The sequence below is a fragment of the Ambystoma mexicanum genome, unplaced genomic scaffold (genome assembly GCF_040938575.1).
Source record: "Ambystoma mexicanum isolate Mex_15411 unplaced genomic scaffold, UKY_AmexF1_1 Mex_scaf106, whole genome shotgun sequence".
NCBI classification, from domain to species: domain Eukaryota; kingdom Metazoa; phylum Chordata; class Amphibia; order Caudata; family Ambystomatidae; genus Ambystoma; species Ambystoma mexicanum.
In genome coordinates, this window is record NW_027182332.1 from 147,580 (window position 1) to 171,663 (window position 24,084).

The following is a 24,084-nucleotide window of genomic DNA, read 5'->3' on the forward strand; positions in this document are numbered from 1 at the left end:
GCCTACGGCCACACCACACTAAGCAGTGTCGGGCCTAGTTAGTACCTGGATGGGAGACCGCCTGGGAATACCAGGTGCTGTAGGCTTTTTTGTGCTCCAAGTTCAGGAAGTGAGCCATTTCTCAATTGCCTTTCAAAACTGCAAGGTCTAGCCGACTAGATGCTTAAAAGTACAAAACTCACTAGGACCAGAGCCTACGGCCACACCACACTGAATGCGCCCGATCTCGTCTGATCTCGGAAGCTAAGCAGTGTCGGGCCTAGTTAGTACCTGGATGGGAGACCGCCTGGGAATACCAGGTGCTGTAGGCTTTTTTGTGCTCCAAGTTCAGGAAGTGAGCCATTTCTCAATTGCCTTTCAAAACTGCAAGGTCTAGCCGACTAGATGCTTAAAAGTACAAAACTCACTAGGCCCAGAGCCTACGGCCACACCACACTGAATGCGCCCGATCTCGTCTGATCTCGGAAGCTAAGCAGTGTCGGGCCTAGTTAGTACCTGGATGGGAGACCGCCTGGGAATACCAGGTGCTGTAGGCTATTTTGTGCTCCATGATTAGTAATTGCACAACTTCTCAATTACTTTTCAAATTTGGTATGTTTCCAAAATAATTGTATCCCGTTTTATAGCGGAAATGTTGGACAACATTATGAGGGCTGGAGCTACCTATTTACATATAATTAGCATACAGGTAGTGTGTTCATGGGTAATAAATCGACTTTCACATGTAATGCAGTACAGAGAATATTGAGTCCTTCAAGAGGCATGAAAGAAAGCCGTTATTGTGTTGATTGTTCTCTCCACCTCCCTGCAACAGAAACAGGATGGATGGATTAAAGTTATCCTACCAGACATAGGAGTCCTGAATGGGCCCACCAGTCTTATATATCTCGCCTGATCGAGCCTGATCGAGCGATGAGCGTGGTATCATGTTGCAAGTGGCTGCATGGCTTAGCTTACTAAATGCAAATGCATAAGAGTAATATTCTTAGCATTTCTAGAGCCTACGGCCACACCACACTGAATGCGCCTGATCTCGTCTGATCTCGGAAGCTAAGCAGTGTCGGGCCTAGTTAGTACCTGGATGGGAGACCGCCTGGGAATACCAGGTGCTGTAGGCTTTTTTTTTGCTCCAAGTTCAGGAAGTGAGCCATTTCTCAATTGCCTTTCAAAACTGCAAGGTCTAGCCGACTATATGCTTAAAAGTACAAAACTCACTAGGCCCAGAGCCTACGGCCACACCACACTGAATGCGCCTGATCTCGTCTGATCTCGGAAGCTAAGCAGTGTCGGGCCTAGTTAGTACCTGGATGGGAGACCGCATGGGAATACCAGGTGCTGTAGGCTTTTTTGTGCTCCAAGTTCAGGAAGTGAGCCATTTCTCAATTGCCTTTCAAAACTGCAAGGTCTAGCCGACTAGATGCTTAAAAGTACAAAACTCACTAGGCCCAGAGCCTACGGCCACACCACACTGAATGCGCCCGATCTCGTCTGATCTCGGAAGCTAAGCAGTGTCGGGCCTAGTTAGTACCTGGATGGGAGACCGCCTGGCAATACCAGGTGCTGTAGGCTATTTTGTGCTCCATGATTAGTAATTGCACAACTTCTCAATTACTTTTCAAATTTGGTATGTTTCCAAAATAATTTTATCCCGTTTTATAGCGGAAATGTTGGACAACATTATGAGGGCTGGAGCTACCTATTTACATATAATTAGCATACAGGTAGTGTGTTCATGGGTAATAAATCGACTTTCACATGTAATGCAGTACAGAGAATATTGAGTCCTTCAAGAGGCATGAAAGAAAGCCGTTATTGTGTTGATTGTTCTCTCCACCTCCCTGCAACAGAAACAGGATGGATGGATTAAAGTTATCCTACCAGACATAGGAGTCCTGAATGGGCCCACCAGTCTTATATATCTCGCCTGATCGAGCCTGATCGAGCGATGAGCGTGGTATCATGTTGCAAGTGGCTGCATGGCTTAGCTTACTAAATGCAAATGCATAAGAGTAATATTCTTAGCATTTCTAGAGCCTACGGCCACACCACACTGAATGCGCCCGATCTCGTCTGATCTCGGAAGCTAAGCAGTGTCGGGCCTAGTTAGTACCTGGATGGGAGACCGCCTGGGAATACCAGGTGCTGTAGGCTTTTTTTTTGCTCCAAGTTCAGGAAGTGAGCCATTTCTCAATTGCCTTTCAAAACTGCAAGGTCTACCCGACTAGATGCTTAAAAGTACAAAACTCACTAGGCCCAGAGCCTACGGCCACACCACACTGAATGCGCCTGATCTCGTCTGATCTCGGAAGCTAAGCAGTGTCGGGCCTAGTTAGTACCTGGATGGGAGACCGCATGGGAATACCAGGTGCTGTAGGCTTTTTTGTGCTCCAAGTTCAGGAAGTGAGCCATTTCTCAATTGCCTTTCAAAACTGCAAGGTCTAGCCGACTAGATGCTTAAAAGTACAAAACTCACTAGGCCCAGAGCCTACGGCCACACCACACTGAATGCGCCCGATCTCGTCTGATCTCGGAAGCTAAGCAGTGTCGGGCCTAGTTAGTACCTGGATGGGAGACCGCCTGGGAATATCAGGTGCTGTAGGCTTTTTTGTGCTCCAAGTTCAGGAAGTGAGCCATTTCTCAATTGCCTTTCAAAACTGCAAGGTCTAGCCGACTAGATGCTTAAAAGTACAAAACTCACTAGGCCCAGAGCCTACGGCCACACCACACTGAATGCGCCCGATCTCGTCTGATCTCGGAAGCTAAGCAGTGTCGGGCCTAGTTAGTACCTGGATGGGAGACCGCCTGGGAATACCAGGTGCTGTAGGCTATTTTGTGCTCCATGATTAGTAATTGCGCAACTTCTCAATTACTTTTCAAATTTGGTATGTTTCCAAAATAATTGTATCCCGTTTTATAGCGGAAATGTTGGACAGCATTATGAGGGCTGGAGCTACCTATTTACATATAATTAGCATACAGGTAGTGTGTTCATGGGTAATAAATCGACTTTCACATGTAATGCAGTACAGAGAATATTGAGTCCTTCAAGAGGCATGAAAGAAAGCCGTTATTGTGTTGATTGTTCTCTCCACCTCCCTGCAACAGAAACAGGATGGATGGATTAAAGTTATCCTACCAGACATAGGAGTCCTGAATGGGCCCACCAGTCTTATATATCTCGCCTGATCGAGCCTGATCGAGCGATGAGCGTGGTATCATGTTGCAAGTGGCTGCATGGCTTAGCTTACTAAATGCAAATGCATAAGAGTAATATTCTTAGCATTTCTAGAGCCTACGGCCACACCACACTGAATGCGCCCGATCTCGTCTGATCTCGGAAGCTAAGCAGTGTCGGGCCTAGTTAGTACCTGGATGGGAGACCGCCTGGGAATACCAGGTGCTGTAGGCTTTTTTTTTGCTCCAAGTTCAGGAAGTGAGCCATTTCTCAATTGCCTTTCAAAACTGCAAGGTCTAGCCGACTAGATGCTTAAAAGTACAAAACTCACTAGGCCCAGAGCCTACGGCCACACCACACTGAATGCGCCCGATCTCGTCTGATCTCGGAAGCTAAGCAGTGTCGGGCCTAGTTAGTACCTGGATGGGAGACCGCCTGGGAATACCAGGTGCTGTAGGCTTTTTTGTGCTCCAAGTTCAGGAAGTGAGCCATTTCTCAATTGCCTTTCAAAACTGCAAGGTCTAGCCGACTAGATGCTTAAAAGTACAAAACTCACTAGGCCCAGAGCCTACGGCCACACCACACTGAATGCGCCCGATCTCGTCTGATCTCGGAAGCTAAGCAGTGTCGGGCCTAGTTAGTACCTGGATGGGAGACCGCCTGGGAATACCAGGTGCTGTAGGCTTTTTTGTGCTCCAAGTTCAGGAAGTGAGCCATTTCTCAATTGCCTTTCAAAACTGCAAGGTCTAGCCGACTAGATGCTTAAAAGTACAAAACTCACTAGGCCCAGAGCCTACGGCCACACCACACTGAATGCGCCCGATCTCGTATGATCTCGGAAGCTAAGCAGTGTCGGGCCTAGTTAGTACCTGGATGGGAGACCGCCTGGGAATACCAGGTGCTGTAGGCTATTTTGTGCTCCATGATTAGTAATTGCGCAACTTCTCAATTACTTTTCAAATTTGGTATGTTTCCAAAATAATTGTATCCCGTTTTATAGCGGAAATGTTGGACAGCATTATGAGGGCTGGAGCTACCTATTTACATATAATTAGCATACAGGTAGTGTGTTCATGGGTAATAAATCGACTTTCACATGTAATGCAGTACAGAGAATATTGAGTCCTTCAAGAGGCATGAAAGAAAGCCGTTATTGTGTTGATTGTTCTCTCCACCTCCCTGCAACAGAAACAGGATGGATGGATTAAAGTTATCCTACCAGACATAGGAGTCCTGAATGGGCCCACCAGTCTTATATATCTCGCCTGATCGAGCCTGATCGAGCGCTGATCGAGCGATGAGCGTGGTATCATGTTGCAAGTGGCTGCATGGCTTAGCTTACTAAATGCAAATGCATAAGAGTAATATTCTTAGCATTTCTAGAGCCTACGGCCACACCACACTAAGCAGTGTCGGGCCTAGTTAGTACCTGGATGGGAGACCGCCTGGGAATACCAGGTGCTGTAGGCTTTTTTGTGCTCCAAGTTCAGGAAGTGAGCCATTTCTCAATTGCCTTTCAAAACTGCAAGGTCTAGCCGACTAGATGCTTAAAAGTACAAAACTCACTAGGACCAGAGCCTACGGCCACACCACACTGAATGCGCCCGATCTCGTCTGATCTCGGAAGCTAAGCAGTGTCGGGCCTAGTTAGTACCTGGATGGGAGACCGCCTGGGAATACCAGGTGCTGTAGGCTTTTTTGTGCTCCAAGTTCAGGAAGTGAGCCATTTCTCAATTGCCTTTCAAAACTGCAAGGTCTAGCCGACTAGATGCTTAAAAGTACAAAACTCACTAGGCCCAGAACCTACGGCCACACCACACTGAATGCGCCCGATCTCGTCTGATCTCGGAAGCTAAGCAGTGTCGGGCCTAGTTAGTACCTGGATGGGAGACCGCCTGGGAATACCAGGTGCTGTAGGCTATTTTGTGCTCCATGATTAGTAATTGCACAACTTCTCAATTACTTTTCAAATTTGGTATGTTTCCAAAATAATTGTATCCCGTTTTATAGCGGAAATGTTGGACAACATTATGAGGGCTGGAGCTACCTATTTACATATAATTAGCATACAGGTAGTGTGTTCATGGGTAATAAATCGACTTTCACATGTAATGCAGTACAGAGAATATTGAGTCCTTCAAGAGGCATGAAAGAAAGCCGTTATTGTGTTGATTGTTCTCTCCACCTCCCTGCAACAGAAACAGGATGGATGGATTAAAGTTATCCTACCAGACATAGGAGTCCTGAATGGGCCCACCAGTCTTATATATCTCGCCTGATCGAGCCTGATCGAGCGATGAGCGTGGTATCATGTTGCAAGTGGCTGCATGGCTTAGCTTACTAAATGCAAATGCATAAGAGTAATATTCTTAGCATTTCTAGAGCCTACGGCCACACCACACTGAATGCGCCCGATCTCGTCTGATCTCGGAAGCTAAGCAGTGTTGGGCCTAGTTAGTACCTGGATGGGAGACCGCCTGGGAATACCAGGTGCTGTAGGCTTTTTTTTTGCTCCAAGTTCAGGAAGTGAGCCATTTCTCAATTGCCTTTCAAAACTGCAAGGTCTAGCCGACTAGATGCTTAAAAGTACAAAACTCACTAGGCCCAGAGCCTACGGCCACACCACACTGAATGCGCCTGATCTCGTCTGATCTCGGAAGCTAAGCAGTGTCGGGCCTAGTTAGTACCTGGATGGGAGACCGCATGGGAATACCAGGTGCTGTAGGCTTTTTTGTGCTCCAAGTTCAGGAAGTGAGCCATTTCTCAATTGCCTTTCAAAACTGCAAGGTCTAGCCGACTAGATGCTTAAAAGTACAAAACTCACTAGGCCCAGAGCCTACGGCCACACCACACTGAATGCGCCCGATCTCGTCTGATCTCGGAAGCTAAGCAGTGTCGGGCCTAGTTAGTACCTGGATGGGAGACCGCCTGGGAATATCAGGTGCTGTAGGCTTTTTTGTGCTCCAAGTTCAGGAAGTGAGCCATTTCTCAATTGCCTTTCAAAACTGCAAGGTCTAGCCGACTAGATGCTTAAAAGTACAAAACTCACTAGGCCCAGAGCCTACGGCCACACCACACTGAATGCGCCCGATCTCGTCTGATCTCGGAAGCTAAGCAGTGTCGGGCCTAGTTAGTACCTGGATGGGAGACCGCCTGGGAATACCAGGTGCTGTAGGCTATTTTGTGCTCCATGATTAGTAATTGCGCAACTTCTCAATTACTTTTCAAATTTGGTATGTTTCCAAAATAATTGTATCCCGTTTTATAGCGGAAATGTTGGACAGCATTATGAGGGCTGGAGCTACCTATTTACATATAATTAGCATACAGGTAGTGTGTTCATGGGTAATAAATCGACTTTCACATGTAATGCAGTACAGAGAATATTGAGTCCTTCAAGAGGCATGAAAGAAAGCCGTTATTGTGTTGATTGTTCTCTCCACCTCCCTGCAACAGAAACAGGATGGATGGATTAAAGTTATCCTACCAGACATAGGAGTCCTGAATGGGCCCACCAGTCTTATATATCTCGCCTGATCGAGCCTGATCGAGCGATGAGCGTGGTATCATGTTGCAAGTGGCTGCATGGCTTAGCTTACTAAATGCAAATGCATAAGAGTAATATTCTTAGCATTTCTAGAGCCTACGGCCACACCACACTGAATGCGCCCGATCTCGTCTGATCTCGGAAGCTAAGCAGTGTCGGGCCTAGTTAGTACCTGGATGGGAGACCGCCTGGGAATACCAGGTGCTGTAGGCTTTTTTTTTGCTCCAAGTTCAGGAAGTGAGCCATTTCTCAATTGCCTTTCAAAACTGCAAGGTCTAGCCGACTAGATGCTTAAAAGTACAAAACTCACTAGGCCCAGAGCCTACGGCCACACCACACTGAATGCGCCTGATCTCGTCTGATCTCGGAAGCTAAGCAGTGTCGGGCCTAGTTAGTACCTGGATGGGAGACCGCATGGGAATACCAGGTGCTGTAGGCTTTTTTGTGCTCCAAGTTCAGGAAGTGAGCCATTTCTCAATTGCCTTTCAAAACTGCAAGGTCTAGCCGACTAGATGCTTAAAAGTACAAAACTCACTAGGCCCAGAGCCTACGGCCACACCACACTGAATGCGCCCGATCTCGTCTGATCTCGGAAGCTAAGCAGTGTCGGGCCTAGTTAGTACCTGGATGGGAGACCGCCTGGGAATATCAGGTGCTGTAGGCTTTTTTGTGCTCCAAGTTCAGGAAGTGAGCCATTTCTCAATTGCCTTTCAAAACTGCAAGGTCTAGCCGACTAGATGCTTAAAAGTACAAAACTCACTAGGCCCAGAGCCTACGGCCACACCACACTGAATGCGCCCGATCTCGTCTGATCTCGGAAGCTAAGCAGTGTCGGGCCTAGTTAGTACCTGGATGGGAGACCGCCTGGGAATACCAGGTGCTGTAGGCTATTTTGTGCTCCATGATTAGTAATTGCGCAACTTCTCAATTACTTTTCAAATTTGGTATGTTTCCAAAATAATTGTATCCCGTTTTATAGCGGAAATGTTGGACAGCATTATGAGGGCTGGAGCTACCTATTTACATATAATTAGCATACAGGTAGTGTGTTCATGGGTAATAAATCGACTTTCACATGTAATGCAGTACAGAGAATATTGAGTCCTTCAAGAGGCATGAAAGAAAGCCGTTATTGTGTTGATTGTTCTCTCCACCTCCCTGCAACAGAAACAGGATGGATGGATTAAAGTTATCCTACCAGACATAGGAGTCCTGAATGGGCCCACCAGTCTTATATATCTCGCCTGATCGAGCCTGATCGAGCGATGAGCGTGGTATCATGTTGCAAGTGGCTGCATGGCTTAGCTTACTAAATGCAAATGCATAAGAGTAATATTCTTAGCATTTCTAGAGCCTACGGCCACACCACACTGAATGCGCCCGATCTCGTCTGATCTCGGAAGCTAAGCAGTGTCGGGCCTAGTTAGTACCTGGATGGGAGACCGCCTGGGAATACCAGGTGCTGTAGGCTTTTTTTTTGCTCCAAGTTCAGGAAGTGAGCCATTTCTCAATTGCCTTTCAAAACTGCAAGGTCTAGCCGACTAGATGCTTAAAAGTACAAAACTCACTAGGCCCAGAGCCTACGGCCACACCACACTGAATGCGCCTGATCTCGTCTGATCTCGGAAGCTAAGCAGTGTCGGGCCTAGTTAGTACCTGGATGGGAGACCGCATGGGAATACCAGGTGCTGTAGGCTTTTTTGTGCTCCAAGTTCAGGAAGTGAGCCATTTCTCAATTGCCTTTCAAAACTGCAAGGTCTAGCCGACTAGATGCTTAAAAGTACAAAACTCACTAGGCCCAGAGCCTACGGCCACACCACACTGAATGCGCCCGATCTCGTCTGATCTCGGAAGCTAAGCAGTGTCGGGCCTAGTTAGTACCTGGATGGGAGACCGCCTGGGAATACCAGGTGCTGTAGGCTTTTTTGTGCTCCAAGTTCAGGAAGTGAGCCATTTCTCAATTGCCTTTCAAAACTGCAAGGTCTAGCCGACTAGATGCTTAAAAGTACAAAACTCACTAGGCCCAGAGCCTACGGCCACACCACACTGAATGCGCCCGATCTCGTCTGATCTCGGAAGCTAAGCAGTGTCGGGCCTAGTTAGTACCTGGATGGGAGACCGCCTGGGAATACCAGGTGCTGTAGGCTATTTTGTGCTCCATGATTAGTAATTGCGCAACTTCTCAATTACTTTTCAAATTTGGTATGTTTCCAAAATAATTGTATCCCGTTTTATAGCGGAAATGTTGGACAGCATTATGAGGGCTGGAGCTACCTATTTACATATAATTAGCATACAGGTAGTGTGTTCATGGGTAATAAATCGACTTTCACATGTAATGCAGTACAGAGAATATTGAGTCCTTCAAGAGGCATGAAAGAAAGCCGTTATTGTGTTGATTGTTCTCTCCACCTCCCTGCAACAGAAACAGGATGGATGGATTAAAGTTATCCTACCAGACATAGGAGTTCTGAATGGGCCCACCAGTCTTATATATCTCGCCTGATCGAGCCTGATCGAGCGCTGATCGAGCGATGAGCGTGGTATCATGTTGCAAGTGGCTGCATGGCTTAGCTTACTAAATGCAAATGCATAAGAGTAATATTCTTAGCATTTCTAGAGCCTACGGCCACACCACACTAAGCAGTGTCGGGCCTAGTTAGTACCTGGATGGGAGACCGCCTGGGAATACCAGGTGCTGTAGGCTTTTTTGTGCTCCAAGTTCAGGAAGTGAGCCATTTCTCAATTGCCTTTCAAAACTGCAAGGTCTAGCCGACTAGATGCTTAAAAGTACAAAACTCACTAGGACCAGAGCCTACGGCCACACCACACTGAATGCGCCCGATCTCGTCTGATCTCGGAAGCTAAGCAGTGTCGGGCCTAGTTAGTACCTGGATGGGAGACCGCCTGGGAATACCAGGTGCTGTAGGCTTTTTTGTGCTCCAAGTTCAGGAAGTGAGCCATTTCTCAATTGCCTTTCAAAACTGCAAGGTCTAGCCGACTAGATGCTTAAAAGTACAAAACTCACTAGGCCCAGAGCCTACGGCCACACCACACTGAATGCGCCCGATCTCGTCTGATCTCGGAAGCTAAGCAGTGTCGGGCCTAGTTAGTACCTGGATGGGAGACCGCCTGGGAATACCAGGTGCTGTAGGCTATTTTGTGCTCCATGATTAGTAATTGCACAACTTCTCAATTACTTTTCAAATTTGGTATGTTTCCAAAATAATTGTATCCCGTTTTATAGCGGAAATGTTGGACAACATTATGAGGGCTGGAGCTACCTATTTACATATAATTAGCATACAGGTAGTGTGTTCATGGGTAATAAATCGACTTTCACATGTAATGCAGTACAGAGAATATTGAGTCCTTCAAGAGGCATGAAAGAAAGCCGTTATTGTGTTGATTGTTCTCTCCACCTCCCTGCAACAGAAACAGGATGGATGGATTAAAGTTATCCTACCAGACATAGGAGTCCTGAATGGGCCCACCAGTCTTATATATCTCGCCTGATCGAGCCTGATCGAGCGATGAGCGTGGTATCATGTTGCAAGTGGCTGCATGGCTTAGCTTACTAAATGCAAATGCATAAGAGTAATATTCTTAGCATTTCTAGAGCCTACGGCCACACCACACTGAATGCGCCTGATCTCGTCTGATCTCGGAAGCTAAGCAGTGTCGGTCCTAGTTAGTACCTGGATGGGAGACCGCCTGGGAATACCAGGTGCTGTAGGCTTTTTTTTTGCTCCAAGTTCAGGAAGTGAGCCATTTCTCAATTGCCTTTCAAAACTGCAAGGTCTAGCCGACTATATGCTTAAAAGTACAAAACTCACTAGGCCCAGAGCCTACGGCCACACCACACTGAATGCGCCTGATCTCGTCTGATCTCGGAAGCTAAGCAGTGTCGGGCCTAGTTAGTACCTGGATGGGAGACCGCATGGGAATACCAGGTGCTGTAGGCTTTTTTGTGCTCCAAGTTCAGGAAGTGAGCCATTTCTCAATTGCCTTTCAAAACTGCAAGGTCTAGCCGACTAGATGCTTAAAAGTACAAAACTCACTAGGCCCAGAGCCTACGGCCACACCACACTGAATGCGCCCGATCTCGTCTGATCTCGGAAGCTAAGCAGTGTCGGGCCTAGTTAGTACCTGGATGGGAGACCGCCTGGCAATACCAGGTGCTGTAGGCTATTTTGTGCTCCATGATTAGTAATTGCACAACTTCTCAATTACTTTTCAAATTTGGTATGTTTCCAAAATAATTTTATCCCGTTTTATAGCGGAAATGTTGGACAACATTATGAGGGCTGGAGCTACCTATTTACATATAATTAGCATACAGGTAGTGTGTTCATGGGTAATAAATCGACTTTCACATGTAATGCAGTACAGAGAATATTGAGTCCTTCAAGAGGCATGAAAGAAAGCCGTTATTGTGTTGATTGTTCTCTCCACCTCCCTGCAACAGAAACAGGATGGATGGATTAAAGTTATCCTACCAGACATAGGAGTCCTGAATGGGCCCACCAGTCTTATATATCTCGCCTGATCGAGCCTGATCGAGCGATGAGCGTGGTATCATGTTGCAAGTGGCTGCATGGCTTAGCTTACTAAATGCAAATGCATAAGAGTAATATTCTTAGCATTTCTAGAGCCTACGGCCACACCACACTGAATGCGCCCGATCTCGTCTGATCTCGGAAGCTAAGCAGTGTCGGGCCTAGTTAGTACCTGGATGGGAGACCGCCTGGGAATACCAGGTGCTGTAGGCTTTTTTTTTGCTCCAAGTTCAGGAAGTGAGCCATTTCTCAATTGCCTTTCAAAACTGCAAGGTCTAGCCGACTAGATGCTTAAAAGTACAAAACTCACTAGGCCCAGAGCCTACGGCCACACCACACTGAATGCGCCTGATCTCGTCTGATCTCGGAAGCTAAGCAGTGTCGGGCCTAGTTAGTACCTGGATGGGAGACCGCATGGGAATACCAGGTGCTGTAGGCTTTTTTGTGCTCCAAGTTCAGGAAGTGAGCCATTTCTCAATTGCCTTTCAAAACTGCAAGGTCTAGCCGACTAGATGCTTAAAAGTACAAAACTCACTAGGCCCAGAGCCTACGGCCACACCACACTGAATGCGCCCGATCTCGTCTGATCTCGGAAGCTAAGCAGTGTCGGGCCTAGTTAGTACCTGGATGGGAGACCGCCTGGGAATATCAGGTGCTGTAGGCTTTTTTGTGCTCCAAGTTCAGGAAGTGAGCCATTTCTCAATTGCCTTTCAAAACTGCAAGGTCTAGCCGACTAGATGCTTAAAAGTACAAAACTCACTAGGCCCAGAGCCTACGGCCACACCACACTGAATGCGCCCGATCTCGTCTGATCTCGGAAGCTAAGCAGTGTCGGGCCTAGTTAGTACCTGGATGGGAGACCGCCTGGGAATACCAGGTGCTGTAGGCTATTTTGTGCTCCATGATTAGTAATTGCGCAACTTCTCAATTACTTTTCAAATTTGGTATGTTTCCAAAATAATTGTATCCCGTTTTATAGCGGAAATGTTGGACAGCATTATGAGGGCTGGAGCTACCTATTTACATATAATTAGCATACAGGTAGTGTGTTCATGGGTAATAAATCGACTTTCACATGTAATGCAGTACAGAGAATATTGAGTCCTTCAAGAGGCATGAAAGAAAGCCGTTATTGTGTTGATTGTTCTCTCCACCTCCCTGCAACAGAAACAGGATGGATGGATTAAAGTTATCCTACCAGACATAGGAGTCCTGAATGGGCCCACCAGTCTTATATATCTCGCCTGATCGAGCCTGATCGAGCGATGAGCGTGGTATCATGTTGCAAGTGGCTGCATGGCTTAGCTTACTAAATGCAAATGCATAAGAGTAATATTCTTAGCATTTCTAGAGCCTACGGCCACACCACACTGAATGCGCCCGATCTCGTCTGATCTCGGAAGCTAAGCAGTGTCGGGCCTAGTTAGTACCTGGATGGGAGACCGCCTGGGAATACCAGGTGCTGTAGGCTTTTTTTTTGCTCCAAGTTCAGGAAGTGAGCCATTTCTCAATTGCCTTTCAAAACTGCAAGGTCTAGCCGACTAGATGCTTAAAAGTACAAAACTCACTAGGCCCAGAGCCTACGGCCACACCACACTGAATGCGCCCGATCTCGTCTGATCTCGGAAGCTAAGCAGTGTCGGGCCTAGTTAGTACCTGGATGGGAGACCGCCTGGGAATACCAGGTGCTGTAGGCTTTTTTGTGCTCCAAGTTCAGGAAGTGAGCCATTTCTCAATTGCCTTTCAAAACTGCAAGGTCTAGCCGACTAGATGCTTAAAAGTACAAAACTCACTAGGCCCAGAGCCTACGGCCACACCACACTGAATGCGCCCGATCTCGTCTGATCTCGGAAGCTAAGCAGTGTCGGGCCTAGTTAGTACCTGGATGGGAGACCGCCTGGGAATACCAGGTGCTGTAGGCTTTTTTGTGCTCCAAGTTCAGGAAGTGAGCCATTTCTCAATTGCCTTTCAAAACTGCAAGGTCTAGCCGACTAGATGCTTAAAAGTACAAAACTCACTAGGCCCAGAGCCTACGGCCACACCACACTGAATGCGCCCGATCTCGTATGATCTCGGAAGCTAAGCAGTGTCGGGCCTAGTTAGTACCTGGATGGGAGACCGCCTGGGAATACCAGGTGCTGTAGGCTATTTTGTGCTCCATGATTAGTAATTGCGCAACTTCTCAATTACTTTTCAAATTTGGTATGTTTCCAAAATAATTGTATCCCGTTTTATAGCGGAAATGTTGGACAGCATTATGAGGGCTGGAGCTACCTATTTACATATAATTAGCATACAGGTAGTGTGTTCATGGGTAATAAATCGACTTTCACATGTAATGCAGTACAGAGAATATTGAGTCCTTCAAGAGGCATGAAAGAAAGCCGTTATTGTGTTGATTGTTCTCTCCACCTCCCTGCAACAGAAACAGGATGGATGGATTAAAGTTATCCTACCAGACATAGGAGTCCTGAATGGGCCCACCAGTCTTATATATCTCGCCTGATCGAGCCTGATCGAGCGCTGATCGAGCGATGAGCGTGGTATCATGTTGCAAGTGGCTGCATGGCTTAGCTTACTAAATGCAAATGCATAAGAGTAATATTCTTAGCATTTCTAGAGCCTACGGCCACACCACACTAAGCAGTGTCGGGCCTAGTTAGTACCTGGATGGGAGACCGCCTGGGAATACCAGGTGCTGTAGGCTTTTTTGTGCTCCAAGTTCAGGAAGTGAGCCATTTCTCAATTGCCTTTCAAAACTGCAAGGTCTAGCCGACTAGATGCTTAAAAGTACAAAACTCACTAGGACCAGAGCCTACGGCCACACCACACTGAATGCGCCCGATCTCGTCTGATCTCGGAAGCTAAGCAGTGTCGGGCCTAGTTAGTACCTGGATGGGAGACCGCCTGGGAATACCAGGTGCTGTAGGCTTTTTTGTGCTCCAAGTTCAGGAAGTGAGCCATTTCTCAATTGCCTTTCAAAACTGCAAGGTCTAGCCGACTAGATGCTTAAAAGTACAAAACTCACTAGGCCCAGAACCTACGGCCACACCACACTGAATGCGCCCGATCTCGTCTGATCTCGGAAGCTAAGCAGTGTCGGGCCTAGTTAGTACCTGGATGGGAGACCGCCTGGGAATACCAGGTGCTGTAGGCTATTTTGTGCTCCATGATTAGTAATTGCACAACTTCTCAATTACTTTTCAAATTTGGTATGTTTCCAAAATAATTGTATCCCGTTTTATAGCGGAAATGTTGGACAACATTATGAGGGCTGGAGCTACCTATTTACATATAATTAGCATACAGGTAGTGTGTTCATGGGTAATAAATCGACTTTCACATGTAATGCAGTACAGAGAATATTGAGTCCTTCAAGAGGCATGAAAGAAAGCCGTTATTGTGTTGATTGTTCTCTCCACCTCCCTGCAACAGAAACAGGATGGATGGATTAAAGTTATCCTACCAGACATAGGAGTCCTGAATGGGCCCACCAGTCTTATATATCTCGCCTGATCGAGCCTGATCGAGCGATGAGCGTGGTATCATGTTGCAAGTGGCTGCATGGCTTAGCTTACTAAATGCAAATGCATAAGAGTAATATTCTTAGCATTTCTAGAGCCTACGGCCACACCACACTGAATGCGCCCGATCTCGTCTGATCTCGGAAGCTAAGCAGTGTTGGGCCTAGTTAGTACCTGGATGGGAGACCGCCTGGGAATACCAGGTGCTGTAGGCTTTTTTTTTGCTCCAAGTTCAGGAAGTGAGCCATTTCTCAATTGCCTTTCAAAACTGCAAGGTCTAGCCGACTAGATGCTTAAAAGTACAAAACTCACTAGGCCCAGAGCCTACGGCCACACCACACTGAATGCGCCTGATCTCGTCTGATCTCGGAAGCTAAGCAGTGTCGGGCCTAGTTAGTACCTGGATGGGAGACCGCATGGGAATACCAGGTGCTGTAGGCTTTTTTGTGCTCCAAGTTCAGGAAGTGAGCCATTTCTCAATTGCCTTTCAAAACTGCAAGGTCTAGCCGACTAGATGCTTAAAAGTACAAAACTCACTAGGCCCAGAGCCTACGGCCACACCACACTGAATGCGCCCGATCTCGTCTGATCTCGGAAGCTAAGCAGTGTCGGGCCTAGTTAGTACCTGGATGGGAGACCGCCTGGGAATATCAGGTGCTGTAGGCTTTTTTGTGCTCCAAGTTCAGGAAGTGAGCCATTTCTCAATTGCCTTTCAAAACTGCAAGGTCTAGCCGACTAGATGCTTAAAAGTACAAAACTCACTAGGCCCAGAGCCTACGGCCACACCACACTGAATGCGCCCGATCTCGTCTGATCTCGGAAGCTAAGCAGTGTCGGGCCTAGTTAGTACCTGGATGGGAGACCGCCTGGGAATACCAGGTGCTGTAGGCTATTTTGTGCTCCATGATTAGTAATTGCGCAACTTCTCAATTACTTTTCAAATTTGGTATGTTTCCAAAATAATTGTATCCCGTTTTATAGCGGAAATGTTGGACAGCATTATGAGGGCTGGAGCTACCTATTTACATATAATTAGCATACAGGTAGTGTGTTCATGGGTAATAAATCGACTTTCACATGTAATGCAGTACAGAGAATATTGAGTCCTTCAAGAGGCATGAAAGAAAGCCGTTATTGTGTTGATTGTTCTCTCCACCTCCCTGCAACAGAAACAGGATGGATGGATTAAAGTTATCCTACCAGACATAGGAGTCCTGAATGGGCCCACCAGTCTTATATATCTCGCCTGATCGAGCCTGATCGAGCGATGAGCGTGGTATCATGTTGCAAGTGGCTGCATGGCTTAGCTTACTAAATGCAAATGCATAAGAGTAATATTCTTAGCATTTCTAGAGCCTACGGCCACACCACACTGAATGCGCCCGATCTCGTCTGATCTCGGAAGCTAAGCAGTGTCGGGCCTAGTTAGTACCTGGATGGGAGACCGCCTGGGAATACCAGGTGCTGTAGGCTTTTTTTTTGCTCCAAGTTCAGGAAGTGAGCCATTTCTCAATTGCCTTTCAAAACTGCAAGGTCTAGCCGACTAGATGCTTAAAAGTACAAAACTCACTAGGCCCAGAGCCTACGGCCACACCACACTGAATGCGCCTGATCTCGTCTGATCTCGGAAGCTAAGCAGTGTCGGGCCTAGTTAGTACCTGGATGGGAGACCGCATGGGAATACCAGGTGCTGTAGGCTTTTTTGTGCTCCAAGTTCAGGAAGTGAGCCATTTCTCAATTGCCTTTCAAAACTGCAAGGTCTAGCCGACTAGATGCTTAAAAGTACAAAACTCACTAGGCCCAGAGCCTACGGCCACACCACACTGAATGCGCCCGATCTCGTCTGATCTCGGAAGCTAAGCAGTGTCGGGCCTAGTTAGTACCTGGATGGGAGACCGCCTGGGAATATCAGGTGCTGTAGGCTTTTTTGTGCTCCAAGTTCAGGAAGTGAGCCATTTCTCAATTGCCTTTCAAAACTGCAAGGTCTAGCCGACTAGATGCTTAAAAGTACAAAACTCACTAGGCCCAGAGCCTACGGCCACACCACACTGAATGCGCCCGATCTCGTCTGATCTCGGAAGCTAAGCAGTGTCGGGCCTAGTTAGTACCTGGATGGGAGACCGCCTGGGAATACCAGGTGCTGTAGGCTATTTTGTGCTCCATGATTAGTAATTGCGCAACTTCTCAATTACTTTTCAAATTTGGTATGTTTCCAAAATAATTGTATCCCGTTTTATAGCGGAAATGTTGGACAGCATTATGAGGGCTGGAGCTACCTATTTACATATAATTAGCATACAGGTAGTGTGTTCATGGGTAATAAATCGACTTTCACATGTAATGCAGTACAGAGAATATTGAGTCCTTCAAGAGGCATGAAAGAAAGCCGTTATTGTGTTGATTGTTCTCTCCACCTCCCTGCAACAGAAACAGGATGGATGGATTAAAGTTATCCTACCAGACATAGGAGTCCTGAATGGGCCCACCAGTCTTATATATCTCGCCTGATCGAGCCTGATCGAGCGATGAGCGTGGTATCATGTTGCAAGTGGCTGCATGGCTTAGCTTACTAAATGCAAATGCATAAGAGTAATATTCTTAGCATTTCTAGAGCCTACGGCCACACCACACTGAATGCGCCCGATCTCGTCTGATCTCGGAAGCTAAGCAGTGTCGGGCCTAGTTAGTACCTGGATGGGAGACCGCCTGGGAATACCAGGTGCTGTAGGCTTTTTTTTTGCTCCAAGTTCAGGAAGTGAGCCATTTCTCAATTGCCTTTCAAAACTGCAAGGTCTAGCCGACTAGATGCTTAAAAGTACAAAACTCACTAGGCCCAGAGCCTACGGCCACACCACACTGAATGCGCCTGATCTCGTCTGATCTCGGAAGCTAAGCAGTGTCGGGCCTAGTTAGTACCTGGATGGGAGACCGCATGGGAATACCAGGTGCTGTAGGCTTTTTTGTGCTCCAAGTTCAGGAAGTGAGCCATTTCTCAATTGCCTTTCAAAACTGCAAGGTCTAGCCGACTAGATGCTTAAAAGTACAAAACTCACTAGGCCCAGAGCCTACGGCCACACCACACTGAATGCGCCCGATCTCGTCTGATCTCGGAAGCTAAGCAGTGTCGGGCCTAGTTAGTACCTGGATGGGAGACCGCCTGGGAATACCAGGTGCTGTAGGCTTTTTTGTGCTCCAAGTTCAGGAAGTGAGCCATTTCTCAATTGCCTTTCAAAACTGCAAGGTCTAGCCGACTAGATGCTTAAAAGTACAAAACTCACTAGGCCCAGAGCCTACGGCCACACCACACTGAATGCGCCCGATCTCGTCTGATCTCGGAAGCTAAGCAGTGTCGGGCCTAGTTAGTACCTGGATGGGAGACCGCCTGGGAATACCAGGTGCTGTAGGCTATTTTGTGCTCCATGATTAGTAATTGCGCAACTTCTCAATTACTTTTCAAATTTGGTATGTTTCCAAAATAATTGTATCCCGTTTTATAGCGGAAATGTTGGACAGCATTATGAGGGCTGGAGCTACCTATTTACATATAATTAGCATACAGGTAGTGTGTTCATGGGTAATAAATCGACTTTCACATGTAATGCAGTACAGAGAATATTGAGTCCTTCAAGAGGCATGAAAGAAAGCCGTTATTGTGTTGATTGTTCTCTCCACCTCCCTGCAACAGAAACAGGATGGATGGATTAAAGTTATCCTACCAGACATAGGAGTCCTGAATGGGCCCACCAGTCTTATATATCTCGCCTGATCGAGCCTGATCGAGCGCTGATCGAGCGATGAGCGTGGTATCATGTTGCAAGTGGCTGCATGGCTTAGCTTACTAAATGCAAATGCATAAGAGTAATATTCTTAGCATTTCTAGAGCCTACGGCCACACCACACTAAGCAGTGTCGGGCCTAGTTAGTACCTGGATGGGAGACCGCCTGGGAATACCAGGTGCTGTAGGCTTTTTTGTGCTCCAAGTTCAGGAAGTGAGCCATTTCTCAATTGCCTTTCAAAACTGCAAGGTCTAGCCGACTAGATGCTTAAAAGTACAAAACTCACTAGGACCAGAGCCTACGGCCACACCACACTGAATGCGCCCGATCTCGTCTGATCTTGGAAGCTAAGCAGTGTCGGGCCTAGTTAGTACCTGGATGGGAGACCGCCTGGGAATACCAGGTGCTGTAGGCTTTTTTGTGCTCCAAGTTCAGGAAGTGAGCCATTTCTCAATTGCCTTTCAAAACTGCAAGGTCTAGCCGACTAGATGCTTAAAAGTACAAAACTCACTAGGCCCAGAGCCTACGGCCACACCACACTGAATGCGCCCGATCTCGTCTGATCTCGGAAGCTAAGCAGTGTCGGGCCTAGTTAGTACCTGGATGGGAGACCGCCTGGGAATACCAGGTGCTGTAGGCTTTTTTGTGCTCCAAGTTCAGGAAGTGAGCCATTTCTCAATTGCCTTTCAAAACTGCAAGGTCTAGCCGACTAGATGCTTAAAAGTACAAAACTCACTAGGCCCAGAGCCTACGGCCACACCACACTGAATGCGCCCGATCTCGTCTGATCTCGGAAGCTAAGCAGTGTCGGGCCTAGTTAGTACCTGGATGGGAGACCGCCTGGGAATACCAGGTGCTGTAGGCTATTTTGTGCTCCATGATTAGTAATTGCGCAACTTCTCAATTACTTTTCAAATTTGGTATGTTTCCAAAATAATTGTATCCCGTTTTATAGCGGAAATGTTGGACAGCATTATGAGGGCTGGAGCTACCTATTTACATATAATTAGCATACAGGTAGTGTGTTCATGGGTAATAAATCGACTTTCACATGTAATGCAGTACAGAGAATATTGAGTCCTTCAAGAGGCATGAAAGAAAGCCGTTATTGTGTTGATTGTTCTCTCCACCTCCCTGCAACAGAAACAGGATGGATGGATTAAAGTTATCCTACCAGACATAGGAGTTCTGAATGGGCCCACCAGTCTTATATATCTCGCCTGATCGAGCCTGATCGAGCGCTGATCGAGCGATGAGCGTGGTATCATGTTGCAAGTGGCTGCATGGCTTAGCTTACTAAATGCAAATGCATAAGAGTAATATTCTTAGCATTTCTAGAGCCTACGGCCACACCACACTAAGCAGTGTCGGGCCTAGTTAGTACCTGGATGGGAGACCGCCTGGGAATACCAGGTGCTGTAGGCTTTTTTGTGCTCCAAGTTCAGGAAGTGAGCCATTTCTCAATTGCCTTTCAAAACTGCAAGGTCTAGCCGACTAGATGCTTAAAAGTACAAAACTCACTAGGACCAGAGCCTACGGCCACACCACACTGAATGCGCCCGATCTCGTCTGATCTCGGAAGCTAAGCAGTGTCGGGCCTAGTTAGTACCTGGATGGGAGACCGCCTGGGAATACCAGGTGCTGTAGGCTTTTTTGTGCTCCAAGTTCAGGAAGTGAGCCATTTCTCAATTGCCTTTCAAAACTGCAAGGTCTAGCCGACTAGATGCTTAAAAGTACAAAACTCACTAGGCCCAGAGCCTACGGCCACACCACACTGAATGCGCCCGATCTCGTCTGATCTCGGAAGCTAAGCAGTGTCGGGCCTAGTTAGTACCTGGATGGGAGACCGCCTGGGAATACCAGGTGCTGTAGGCTATTTTGTGCTCCATGATTAGTAATTGCACAACTTCTCAATTACTTTTCAAATTTGGTATGTTTCCAAAATAATTGTATCCCGTTTTATAGCGGAAATGTTGGACAACATTATGAGGGCTGGAGCTACCTATTTACATATAATTAGCATACAGGTAGTGTGTTCATGGGTAATAAATCGACTTTCACATGTAATGCAGTACAGAGAATATTGAGTCCTTCAAGAGGCATGAAAGAAAGCCGTTATTGTGTTGATTGTTCTCTCCACCTCCCTGCAACAGAAACAGGATGGATGGATTAAAGTTATCCTACCAGACATAGGAGTCCTGAATGGGCCCACCAGTCTTATATATCTCGCCTGATCGAGCCTGATCGAGCGATGAGCGTGGTATCATGTTGCAAGTGGCTGCATGGCTTAGCTTACTAAATGCAAATGCATAAGAGTAATATTCTTAGCATTTCTAGAGCCTACGGCCACACCACACTGAATGCGCCTGATCTCGTCTGATCTCGGAAGCTAAGCAGTGTCGGGCCTAGTTAGTACCTGGATGGGAGACCGCCTGGGAATACCAGGTGCTGTAGGCTTTTTTTTTGCTCCAAGTTCAGGAAGTGAGCCATTTCTCAATTGCCTTTCAAAACTGCAAGGTCTAGCCGACTATATGCTTAAAAGTACAAAACTCACTAGGCCCAGAGCCTACGGCCACACCACACTGAATGCGCCTGATCTCGTCTGATCTCGGAAGCTAAGCAGTGTCGGGCCTAGTTAGTACCTGGATGGGAGACCGCATGGGAATACCAGGTGCTGTAGGCTTTTTTGTGCTCCAAGTTCAGGAAGTGAGCCATTTCTCAATTGCCTTTCAAAACTGCAAGGTCTAGCCGACTAGATGCTTAAAAGTACAAAACTCACTAGGCCCAGAGCCTACGGCCACACCACACTGAATGCGCCCGATCTCGTCTGATCTCGGAAGCTAAGCAGTGTCGGGCCTAGTTAGTACCTGGATGGGAGACCGCCTGGCAATACCAGGTGCTGTAGGCTATTTTGTGCTCCATGATTAGTAATTGCACAACTTCTCAATTACTTTTCAAATTTGGTATGTTTCCAAAATAATTTTATCCCGTTTTATAGCGGAAATGTTGGACAACATTATGAGGGCTGGAGCTACCTATTTACATATAATTAGCATACAGGTAGTGTGTTCATGGGTAATAAATCGACTTTCACATGTAATGCAGTACAGAGAATATTGAGTCCTTCAAGAGGCATGAAAGAAAGCCGTTATTGTGTTGATTGTTCTCTCCACCTCCCTGCAACAGAAACAGGATGGATGGATTAAAGTTATCCTACCAGACATAGGAGTCCTGAATGGGCCCACCAGTCTTATATATCTCGCCTGATCGAGCCTGATCGAGCGATGAGCGTGGTATCATGTTGCAAGTGGCTGCATGGCTTAGCTTACTAAATGCAAATGCATAAGAGTAATATTCTTAGCATTTCTAGAGCCTACGGCCACACCACACTGAATGCGCCCGATCTCGTCTGATCTCGGAAGCTAAGCAGTGTCGGGCCTAGTTAGTACCTGGATGGGAGACCGCCTGGGAATACCAGGTGCTGTAGGCTTTTTTTTTGCTCCAAGTTCAGGAAGTGAGCCATTTCTCAATTGCCTTTCAAAACTGCAAGGTCTAGCCGACTAGATGCTTAAAAGTACAAAACTCACTAGGCCCAGAGCCTACGGCCACACCACACTGAATGCGCCTGATCTCGTCTGATCTCGGAAGCTAAGCAGTGTCGGGCCTAGTTAGTACCTGGATGGGAGACCGCATGGGAATACCAGGTGCTGTAGGCTTTTTTGTGCTCCAAGTTCAGGAAGTGAGCCATTTCTCAATTGCCTTTCAAAACTGCAAGGTCTAGCCGACTAGATGCTTAAAAGTACAAAACTCACTAGGCCCAGAGCCTACGGCCACACCACACTGAATGCGCCCGATCTCGTCTGATCTCGGAAGCTAAGCAGTGTCGGGCCTAGTTAGTACCTGGATGGGAGACCGCCTGGGAATATCAGGTGCTGTAGGCTTTTTTGTGCTCCAAGTTCAGGAAGTGAGCCATTTCTCAATTGCCTTTCAAAACTGCAAGGTCTAGCCGACTAGATGCTTAAAAGTACAAAACTCACTAGGCCCAGAGCCTACGGCCACACCACACTGAATGCGCCCGATCTCGTCTGATCTCGGAAGCTAAGCAGTGTCGGGCCTAGTTAGTACCTGGATGGGAGACCGCCTGGGAATACCAGGTGCTGTAGGCTATTTTGTGCTCCATGATTAGTAATTGCGCAACTTCTCAATTACTTTTCAAATTTGGTATGTTTCCAAAATAATTGTATCCCGTTTTATAGCGGAAATGTTGGACAGCATTATGAGGGCTGGAGCTACCTATTTACATATAATTAGCATACAGGTAGTGTGTTCATGGGTAATAAATCGACTTTCACATGTAATGCAGTACAGAGAATATTGAGTCCTTCAAGAGGCATGAAAGAAAGCCGTTATTGTGTTGATTGTTCTCTCCACCTCCCTGCAACAGAAACAGGATGGATGGATTAAAGTTATCCTACCAGACATAGGAGTCCTGAATGGGCCCACCAGTCTTATATATCTCGCCTGATCGAGCCTGATCGAGCGATGAGCGTGGTATCATGTTGCAAGTGGCTGCATGGCTTAGCTTACTAAATGCAAATGCATAAGAGTAATATTCTTAGCATTTCTAGAGCCTACGGCCACACCACACTGAATGCGCCCGATCTCGTCTGATCTCGGAAGCTAAGCAGTGTCGGGCCTAGTTAGTACCTGGATGGGAGACCGCCTGGGAATACCAGGTGCTGTAGGCTTTTTTTTTGCTCCAAGTTCAGGAAGTGAGCCATTTCTCAATTGCCTTTCAAAACTGCAAGGTCTAGCCGACTAGATGCTTAAAAGTACAAAACTCACTAGGCCCAGAGCCTACGGCCACACCACACTGAATGCGCCCGATCTCGTCTGATCTCGGAAGCTAAGCAGTGTCGGGCCTAGTTAGTACCTGGATGGGAGACCGCCTGGGAATACCAGGTGCTGTAGGCTTTTTTGTGCTCCAAGTTCAGGAAGTGAGCCATTTCTCAATTGCCTTTCAAAACTGCAAGGTCTAGCCGACTAGATGCTTAAAAGTACAAAACTCACTAGGCCCAGAGCCTACGGCCACACCACACTGAATGCGCCCGATCTCGTCTGATCTCGGAAGCTAAGCAGTGTCGGGCCTAGTTAGTACCTGGATGGGAGACCGCCTGGGAATACCAGGTGCTGTAGGCTTTTTTGTGCTCCAAGTTCAGGAAGTGAGCCATTTCTCAATTGCCTTTCAAAACTGCAAGGTCTAGCCGACTAGATGCTTAAAAGTACAAAACTCACTAGGCCCAGAGCCTACGGCCACACCACACTGAATGCGCCCGATCTCGTATGATCTCGGAAGCTAAGCAGTGTCGGGCCTAGTTAGTACCTGGATGGGAGACCGCCTGGGAATACCAGGTGCTGTAGGCTATTTTGTGCTCCATGATTAGTAATTGCGCAACTTCTCAATTACTTTTCAAATTTGGTATGTTTCCAAAATAATTGTAT

General features: G+C 47.0%; 70 non-coding genes across 70 annotated transcripts; all 70 read left to right on the forward strand.

Annotated features, from left to right (window-relative positions):
* Nucleotides 1–192: 192 nt before the first annotated feature.
* Nucleotides 193–311, forward strand: LOC138553304 (5S ribosomal RNA). Its single transcript, XR_011296968.1, has one exon. It is a non-coding gene; the product is annotated as a 5S ribosomal RNA (ribosomal RNA).
* Nucleotides 312–417: 106 nt separating this feature from the next.
* On the forward strand, nucleotides 418–536 carry LOC138553305 (5S ribosomal RNA). The gene has a single exon (XR_011296969.1). It is a non-coding gene; the product is annotated as a 5S ribosomal RNA (ribosomal RNA).
* A 463-nt stretch (nucleotides 537–999) lies between these two features.
* Nucleotides 1,000–1,118, forward strand: LOC138552638 (5S ribosomal RNA). The gene has a single exon (XR_011296318.1). It is a non-coding gene; the product is annotated as a 5S ribosomal RNA (ribosomal RNA).
* Nucleotides 1,119–1,225: 107 nt separating this feature from the next.
* On the forward strand, nucleotides 1,226–1,344 carry LOC138552814 (5S ribosomal RNA). Its single transcript, XR_011296492.1, has one exon. It is a non-coding gene; the product is annotated as a 5S ribosomal RNA (ribosomal RNA).
* Nucleotides 1,345–1,450: 106 nt separating this feature from the next.
* LOC138553114 (5S ribosomal RNA) lies at nucleotides 1,451–1,569 on the forward strand. Its single transcript, XR_011296790.1, has one exon. It is a non-coding gene; the product is annotated as a 5S ribosomal RNA (ribosomal RNA).
* A 463-nt stretch (nucleotides 1,570–2,032) lies between these two features.
* LOC138553306 (5S ribosomal RNA) lies at nucleotides 2,033–2,151 on the forward strand. The gene has a single exon (XR_011296970.1). It is a non-coding gene; the product is annotated as a 5S ribosomal RNA (ribosomal RNA).
* A 107-nt stretch (nucleotides 2,152–2,258) lies between these two features.
* LOC138552815 (5S ribosomal RNA) lies at nucleotides 2,259–2,377 on the forward strand. Its single transcript, XR_011296493.1, has one exon. It is a non-coding gene; the product is annotated as a 5S ribosomal RNA (ribosomal RNA).
* A 106-nt stretch (nucleotides 2,378–2,483) lies between these two features.
* On the forward strand, nucleotides 2,484–2,602 carry LOC138552524 (5S ribosomal RNA). Its single transcript, XR_011296206.1, has one exon. It is a non-coding gene; the product is annotated as a 5S ribosomal RNA (ribosomal RNA).
* A 106-nt stretch (nucleotides 2,603–2,708) lies between these two features.
* On the forward strand, nucleotides 2,709–2,827 carry LOC138553307 (5S ribosomal RNA). Its single transcript, XR_011296971.1, has one exon. It is a non-coding gene; the product is annotated as a 5S ribosomal RNA (ribosomal RNA).
* A 463-nt stretch (nucleotides 2,828–3,290) lies between these two features.
* On the forward strand, nucleotides 3,291–3,409 carry LOC138553309 (5S ribosomal RNA). The gene has a single exon (XR_011296972.1). It is a non-coding gene; the product is annotated as a 5S ribosomal RNA (ribosomal RNA).
* Nucleotides 3,410–3,516: 107 nt separating this feature from the next.
* On the forward strand, nucleotides 3,517–3,635 carry LOC138553310 (5S ribosomal RNA). Its single transcript, XR_011296973.1, has one exon. It is a non-coding gene; the product is annotated as a 5S ribosomal RNA (ribosomal RNA).
* Nucleotides 3,636–3,741: 106 nt separating this feature from the next.
* On the forward strand, nucleotides 3,742–3,860 carry LOC138553311 (5S ribosomal RNA). Its single transcript, XR_011296974.1, has one exon. It is a non-coding gene; the product is annotated as a 5S ribosomal RNA (ribosomal RNA).
* Nucleotides 3,861–3,966: 106 nt separating this feature from the next.
* LOC138552608 (5S ribosomal RNA) lies at nucleotides 3,967–4,085 on the forward strand. The gene has a single exon (XR_011296288.1). It is a non-coding gene; the product is annotated as a 5S ribosomal RNA (ribosomal RNA).
* Nucleotides 4,086–4,751: 666 nt separating this feature from the next.
* On the forward strand, nucleotides 4,752–4,870 carry LOC138553313 (5S ribosomal RNA). The gene has a single exon (XR_011296976.1). It is a non-coding gene; the product is annotated as a 5S ribosomal RNA (ribosomal RNA).
* Nucleotides 4,871–4,976: 106 nt separating this feature from the next.
* Nucleotides 4,977–5,095, forward strand: LOC138552751 (5S ribosomal RNA). The gene has a single exon (XR_011296429.1). It is a non-coding gene; the product is annotated as a 5S ribosomal RNA (ribosomal RNA).
* Nucleotides 5,096–5,558: 463 nt separating this feature from the next.
* LOC138551370 (5S ribosomal RNA) lies at nucleotides 5,559–5,677 on the forward strand. The gene has a single exon (XR_011295092.1). It is a non-coding gene; the product is annotated as a 5S ribosomal RNA (ribosomal RNA).
* Nucleotides 5,678–5,784: 107 nt separating this feature from the next.
* On the forward strand, nucleotides 5,785–5,903 carry LOC138552816 (5S ribosomal RNA). Its single transcript, XR_011296494.1, has one exon. It is a non-coding gene; the product is annotated as a 5S ribosomal RNA (ribosomal RNA).
* A 106-nt stretch (nucleotides 5,904–6,009) lies between these two features.
* On the forward strand, nucleotides 6,010–6,128 carry LOC138552525 (5S ribosomal RNA). The gene has a single exon (XR_011296207.1). It is a non-coding gene; the product is annotated as a 5S ribosomal RNA (ribosomal RNA).
* Nucleotides 6,129–6,234: 106 nt separating this feature from the next.
* Nucleotides 6,235–6,353, forward strand: LOC138553314 (5S ribosomal RNA). The gene has a single exon (XR_011296977.1). It is a non-coding gene; the product is annotated as a 5S ribosomal RNA (ribosomal RNA).
* A 463-nt stretch (nucleotides 6,354–6,816) lies between these two features.
* On the forward strand, nucleotides 6,817–6,935 carry LOC138553315 (5S ribosomal RNA). Its single transcript, XR_011296978.1, has one exon. It is a non-coding gene; the product is annotated as a 5S ribosomal RNA (ribosomal RNA).
* A 107-nt stretch (nucleotides 6,936–7,042) lies between these two features.
* Nucleotides 7,043–7,161, forward strand: LOC138552817 (5S ribosomal RNA). The gene has a single exon (XR_011296495.1). It is a non-coding gene; the product is annotated as a 5S ribosomal RNA (ribosomal RNA).
* Nucleotides 7,162–7,267: 106 nt separating this feature from the next.
* Nucleotides 7,268–7,386, forward strand: LOC138552526 (5S ribosomal RNA). The gene has a single exon (XR_011296208.1). It is a non-coding gene; the product is annotated as a 5S ribosomal RNA (ribosomal RNA).
* A 106-nt stretch (nucleotides 7,387–7,492) lies between these two features.
* On the forward strand, nucleotides 7,493–7,611 carry LOC138553316 (5S ribosomal RNA). The gene has a single exon (XR_011296979.1). It is a non-coding gene; the product is annotated as a 5S ribosomal RNA (ribosomal RNA).
* Nucleotides 7,612–8,074: 463 nt separating this feature from the next.
* LOC138553317 (5S ribosomal RNA) lies at nucleotides 8,075–8,193 on the forward strand. The gene has a single exon (XR_011296980.1). It is a non-coding gene; the product is annotated as a 5S ribosomal RNA (ribosomal RNA).
* Nucleotides 8,194–8,300: 107 nt separating this feature from the next.
* Nucleotides 8,301–8,419, forward strand: LOC138552818 (5S ribosomal RNA). The gene has a single exon (XR_011296496.1). It is a non-coding gene; the product is annotated as a 5S ribosomal RNA (ribosomal RNA).
* A 106-nt stretch (nucleotides 8,420–8,525) lies between these two features.
* On the forward strand, nucleotides 8,526–8,644 carry LOC138553318 (5S ribosomal RNA). Its single transcript, XR_011296981.1, has one exon. It is a non-coding gene; the product is annotated as a 5S ribosomal RNA (ribosomal RNA).
* A 106-nt stretch (nucleotides 8,645–8,750) lies between these two features.
* On the forward strand, nucleotides 8,751–8,869 carry LOC138553319 (5S ribosomal RNA). Its single transcript, XR_011296982.1, has one exon. It is a non-coding gene; the product is annotated as a 5S ribosomal RNA (ribosomal RNA).
* A 666-nt stretch (nucleotides 8,870–9,535) lies between these two features.
* Nucleotides 9,536–9,654, forward strand: LOC138553320 (5S ribosomal RNA). The gene has a single exon (XR_011296983.1). It is a non-coding gene; the product is annotated as a 5S ribosomal RNA (ribosomal RNA).
* Nucleotides 9,655–9,760: 106 nt separating this feature from the next.
* LOC138553321 (5S ribosomal RNA) lies at nucleotides 9,761–9,879 on the forward strand. Its single transcript, XR_011296984.1, has one exon. It is a non-coding gene; the product is annotated as a 5S ribosomal RNA (ribosomal RNA).
* Nucleotides 9,880–10,342: 463 nt separating this feature from the next.
* LOC138553158 (5S ribosomal RNA) lies at nucleotides 10,343–10,461 on the forward strand. Its single transcript, XR_011296834.1, has one exon. It is a non-coding gene; the product is annotated as a 5S ribosomal RNA (ribosomal RNA).
* Nucleotides 10,462–10,568: 107 nt separating this feature from the next.
* Nucleotides 10,569–10,687, forward strand: LOC138552819 (5S ribosomal RNA). The gene has a single exon (XR_011296497.1). It is a non-coding gene; the product is annotated as a 5S ribosomal RNA (ribosomal RNA).
* A 106-nt stretch (nucleotides 10,688–10,793) lies between these two features.
* LOC138553115 (5S ribosomal RNA) lies at nucleotides 10,794–10,912 on the forward strand. The gene has a single exon (XR_011296791.1). It is a non-coding gene; the product is annotated as a 5S ribosomal RNA (ribosomal RNA).
* Nucleotides 10,913–11,375: 463 nt separating this feature from the next.
* On the forward strand, nucleotides 11,376–11,494 carry LOC138553322 (5S ribosomal RNA). Its single transcript, XR_011296985.1, has one exon. It is a non-coding gene; the product is annotated as a 5S ribosomal RNA (ribosomal RNA).
* A 107-nt stretch (nucleotides 11,495–11,601) lies between these two features.
* Nucleotides 11,602–11,720, forward strand: LOC138552820 (5S ribosomal RNA). The gene has a single exon (XR_011296498.1). It is a non-coding gene; the product is annotated as a 5S ribosomal RNA (ribosomal RNA).
* A 106-nt stretch (nucleotides 11,721–11,826) lies between these two features.
* LOC138552527 (5S ribosomal RNA) lies at nucleotides 11,827–11,945 on the forward strand. Its single transcript, XR_011296209.1, has one exon. It is a non-coding gene; the product is annotated as a 5S ribosomal RNA (ribosomal RNA).
* Nucleotides 11,946–12,051: 106 nt separating this feature from the next.
* LOC138553324 (5S ribosomal RNA) lies at nucleotides 12,052–12,170 on the forward strand. Its single transcript, XR_011296987.1, has one exon. It is a non-coding gene; the product is annotated as a 5S ribosomal RNA (ribosomal RNA).
* Nucleotides 12,171–12,633: 463 nt separating this feature from the next.
* Nucleotides 12,634–12,752, forward strand: LOC138553325 (5S ribosomal RNA). Its single transcript, XR_011296988.1, has one exon. It is a non-coding gene; the product is annotated as a 5S ribosomal RNA (ribosomal RNA).
* Nucleotides 12,753–12,859: 107 nt separating this feature from the next.
* Nucleotides 12,860–12,978, forward strand: LOC138553326 (5S ribosomal RNA). The gene has a single exon (XR_011296989.1). It is a non-coding gene; the product is annotated as a 5S ribosomal RNA (ribosomal RNA).
* Nucleotides 12,979–13,084: 106 nt separating this feature from the next.
* On the forward strand, nucleotides 13,085–13,203 carry LOC138553327 (5S ribosomal RNA). Its single transcript, XR_011296990.1, has one exon. It is a non-coding gene; the product is annotated as a 5S ribosomal RNA (ribosomal RNA).
* A 106-nt stretch (nucleotides 13,204–13,309) lies between these two features.
* Nucleotides 13,310–13,428, forward strand: LOC138552610 (5S ribosomal RNA). The gene has a single exon (XR_011296290.1). It is a non-coding gene; the product is annotated as a 5S ribosomal RNA (ribosomal RNA).
* A 666-nt stretch (nucleotides 13,429–14,094) lies between these two features.
* On the forward strand, nucleotides 14,095–14,213 carry LOC138553328 (5S ribosomal RNA). Its single transcript, XR_011296991.1, has one exon. It is a non-coding gene; the product is annotated as a 5S ribosomal RNA (ribosomal RNA).
* Nucleotides 14,214–14,319: 106 nt separating this feature from the next.
* Nucleotides 14,320–14,438, forward strand: LOC138552752 (5S ribosomal RNA). The gene has a single exon (XR_011296430.1). It is a non-coding gene; the product is annotated as a 5S ribosomal RNA (ribosomal RNA).
* A 463-nt stretch (nucleotides 14,439–14,901) lies between these two features.
* LOC138551484 (5S ribosomal RNA) lies at nucleotides 14,902–15,020 on the forward strand. Its single transcript, XR_011295203.1, has one exon. It is a non-coding gene; the product is annotated as a 5S ribosomal RNA (ribosomal RNA).
* Nucleotides 15,021–15,127: 107 nt separating this feature from the next.
* LOC138552821 (5S ribosomal RNA) lies at nucleotides 15,128–15,246 on the forward strand. Its single transcript, XR_011296499.1, has one exon. It is a non-coding gene; the product is annotated as a 5S ribosomal RNA (ribosomal RNA).
* A 106-nt stretch (nucleotides 15,247–15,352) lies between these two features.
* On the forward strand, nucleotides 15,353–15,471 carry LOC138552528 (5S ribosomal RNA). The gene has a single exon (XR_011296210.1). It is a non-coding gene; the product is annotated as a 5S ribosomal RNA (ribosomal RNA).
* Nucleotides 15,472–15,577: 106 nt separating this feature from the next.
* LOC138553329 (5S ribosomal RNA) lies at nucleotides 15,578–15,696 on the forward strand. The gene has a single exon (XR_011296992.1). It is a non-coding gene; the product is annotated as a 5S ribosomal RNA (ribosomal RNA).
* Nucleotides 15,697–16,159: 463 nt separating this feature from the next.
* On the forward strand, nucleotides 16,160–16,278 carry LOC138553330 (5S ribosomal RNA). Its single transcript, XR_011296993.1, has one exon. It is a non-coding gene; the product is annotated as a 5S ribosomal RNA (ribosomal RNA).
* A 107-nt stretch (nucleotides 16,279–16,385) lies between these two features.
* LOC138552823 (5S ribosomal RNA) lies at nucleotides 16,386–16,504 on the forward strand. The gene has a single exon (XR_011296501.1). It is a non-coding gene; the product is annotated as a 5S ribosomal RNA (ribosomal RNA).
* Nucleotides 16,505–16,610: 106 nt separating this feature from the next.
* LOC138552530 (5S ribosomal RNA) lies at nucleotides 16,611–16,729 on the forward strand. The gene has a single exon (XR_011296212.1). It is a non-coding gene; the product is annotated as a 5S ribosomal RNA (ribosomal RNA).
* Nucleotides 16,730–16,835: 106 nt separating this feature from the next.
* Nucleotides 16,836–16,954, forward strand: LOC138553331 (5S ribosomal RNA). Its single transcript, XR_011296994.1, has one exon. It is a non-coding gene; the product is annotated as a 5S ribosomal RNA (ribosomal RNA).
* Nucleotides 16,955–17,417: 463 nt separating this feature from the next.
* Nucleotides 17,418–17,536, forward strand: LOC138553332 (5S ribosomal RNA). Its single transcript, XR_011296995.1, has one exon. It is a non-coding gene; the product is annotated as a 5S ribosomal RNA (ribosomal RNA).
* A 107-nt stretch (nucleotides 17,537–17,643) lies between these two features.
* Nucleotides 17,644–17,762, forward strand: LOC138552824 (5S ribosomal RNA). Its single transcript, XR_011296502.1, has one exon. It is a non-coding gene; the product is annotated as a 5S ribosomal RNA (ribosomal RNA).
* A 106-nt stretch (nucleotides 17,763–17,868) lies between these two features.
* Nucleotides 17,869–17,987, forward strand: LOC138553333 (5S ribosomal RNA). Its single transcript, XR_011296996.1, has one exon. It is a non-coding gene; the product is annotated as a 5S ribosomal RNA (ribosomal RNA).
* Nucleotides 17,988–18,093: 106 nt separating this feature from the next.
* LOC138553335 (5S ribosomal RNA) lies at nucleotides 18,094–18,212 on the forward strand. The gene has a single exon (XR_011296998.1). It is a non-coding gene; the product is annotated as a 5S ribosomal RNA (ribosomal RNA).
* Nucleotides 18,213–18,878: 666 nt separating this feature from the next.
* Nucleotides 18,879–18,997, forward strand: LOC138552965 (5S ribosomal RNA). Its single transcript, XR_011296643.1, has one exon. It is a non-coding gene; the product is annotated as a 5S ribosomal RNA (ribosomal RNA).
* A 106-nt stretch (nucleotides 18,998–19,103) lies between these two features.
* On the forward strand, nucleotides 19,104–19,222 carry LOC138553336 (5S ribosomal RNA). The gene has a single exon (XR_011296999.1). It is a non-coding gene; the product is annotated as a 5S ribosomal RNA (ribosomal RNA).
* A 106-nt stretch (nucleotides 19,223–19,328) lies between these two features.
* On the forward strand, nucleotides 19,329–19,447 carry LOC138553337 (5S ribosomal RNA). Its single transcript, XR_011297000.1, has one exon. It is a non-coding gene; the product is annotated as a 5S ribosomal RNA (ribosomal RNA).
* A 666-nt stretch (nucleotides 19,448–20,113) lies between these two features.
* On the forward strand, nucleotides 20,114–20,232 carry LOC138553338 (5S ribosomal RNA). The gene has a single exon (XR_011297001.1). It is a non-coding gene; the product is annotated as a 5S ribosomal RNA (ribosomal RNA).
* A 106-nt stretch (nucleotides 20,233–20,338) lies between these two features.
* On the forward strand, nucleotides 20,339–20,457 carry LOC138553340 (5S ribosomal RNA). The gene has a single exon (XR_011297002.1). It is a non-coding gene; the product is annotated as a 5S ribosomal RNA (ribosomal RNA).
* Nucleotides 20,458–20,920: 463 nt separating this feature from the next.
* On the forward strand, nucleotides 20,921–21,039 carry LOC138552639 (5S ribosomal RNA). The gene has a single exon (XR_011296319.1). It is a non-coding gene; the product is annotated as a 5S ribosomal RNA (ribosomal RNA).
* Nucleotides 21,040–21,146: 107 nt separating this feature from the next.
* LOC138552825 (5S ribosomal RNA) lies at nucleotides 21,147–21,265 on the forward strand. The gene has a single exon (XR_011296503.1). It is a non-coding gene; the product is annotated as a 5S ribosomal RNA (ribosomal RNA).
* Nucleotides 21,266–21,371: 106 nt separating this feature from the next.
* Nucleotides 21,372–21,490, forward strand: LOC138553116 (5S ribosomal RNA). Its single transcript, XR_011296792.1, has one exon. It is a non-coding gene; the product is annotated as a 5S ribosomal RNA (ribosomal RNA).
* A 463-nt stretch (nucleotides 21,491–21,953) lies between these two features.
* On the forward strand, nucleotides 21,954–22,072 carry LOC138553342 (5S ribosomal RNA). The gene has a single exon (XR_011297004.1). It is a non-coding gene; the product is annotated as a 5S ribosomal RNA (ribosomal RNA).
* A 107-nt stretch (nucleotides 22,073–22,179) lies between these two features.
* LOC138552826 (5S ribosomal RNA) lies at nucleotides 22,180–22,298 on the forward strand. Its single transcript, XR_011296504.1, has one exon. It is a non-coding gene; the product is annotated as a 5S ribosomal RNA (ribosomal RNA).
* Nucleotides 22,299–22,404: 106 nt separating this feature from the next.
* LOC138552531 (5S ribosomal RNA) lies at nucleotides 22,405–22,523 on the forward strand. The gene has a single exon (XR_011296213.1). It is a non-coding gene; the product is annotated as a 5S ribosomal RNA (ribosomal RNA).
* A 106-nt stretch (nucleotides 22,524–22,629) lies between these two features.
* On the forward strand, nucleotides 22,630–22,748 carry LOC138553343 (5S ribosomal RNA). The gene has a single exon (XR_011297005.1). It is a non-coding gene; the product is annotated as a 5S ribosomal RNA (ribosomal RNA).
* Nucleotides 22,749–23,211: 463 nt separating this feature from the next.
* Nucleotides 23,212–23,330, forward strand: LOC138553344 (5S ribosomal RNA). The gene has a single exon (XR_011297006.1). It is a non-coding gene; the product is annotated as a 5S ribosomal RNA (ribosomal RNA).
* A 107-nt stretch (nucleotides 23,331–23,437) lies between these two features.
* Nucleotides 23,438–23,556, forward strand: LOC138553345 (5S ribosomal RNA). The gene has a single exon (XR_011297007.1). It is a non-coding gene; the product is annotated as a 5S ribosomal RNA (ribosomal RNA).
* A 106-nt stretch (nucleotides 23,557–23,662) lies between these two features.
* LOC138553346 (5S ribosomal RNA) lies at nucleotides 23,663–23,781 on the forward strand. Its single transcript, XR_011297008.1, has one exon. It is a non-coding gene; the product is annotated as a 5S ribosomal RNA (ribosomal RNA).
* A 106-nt stretch (nucleotides 23,782–23,887) lies between these two features.
* Nucleotides 23,888–24,006, forward strand: LOC138552611 (5S ribosomal RNA). The gene has a single exon (XR_011296291.1). It is a non-coding gene; the product is annotated as a 5S ribosomal RNA (ribosomal RNA).
* The last annotated feature ends 78 nt before the right edge of the window (nucleotides 24,007–24,084 follow it).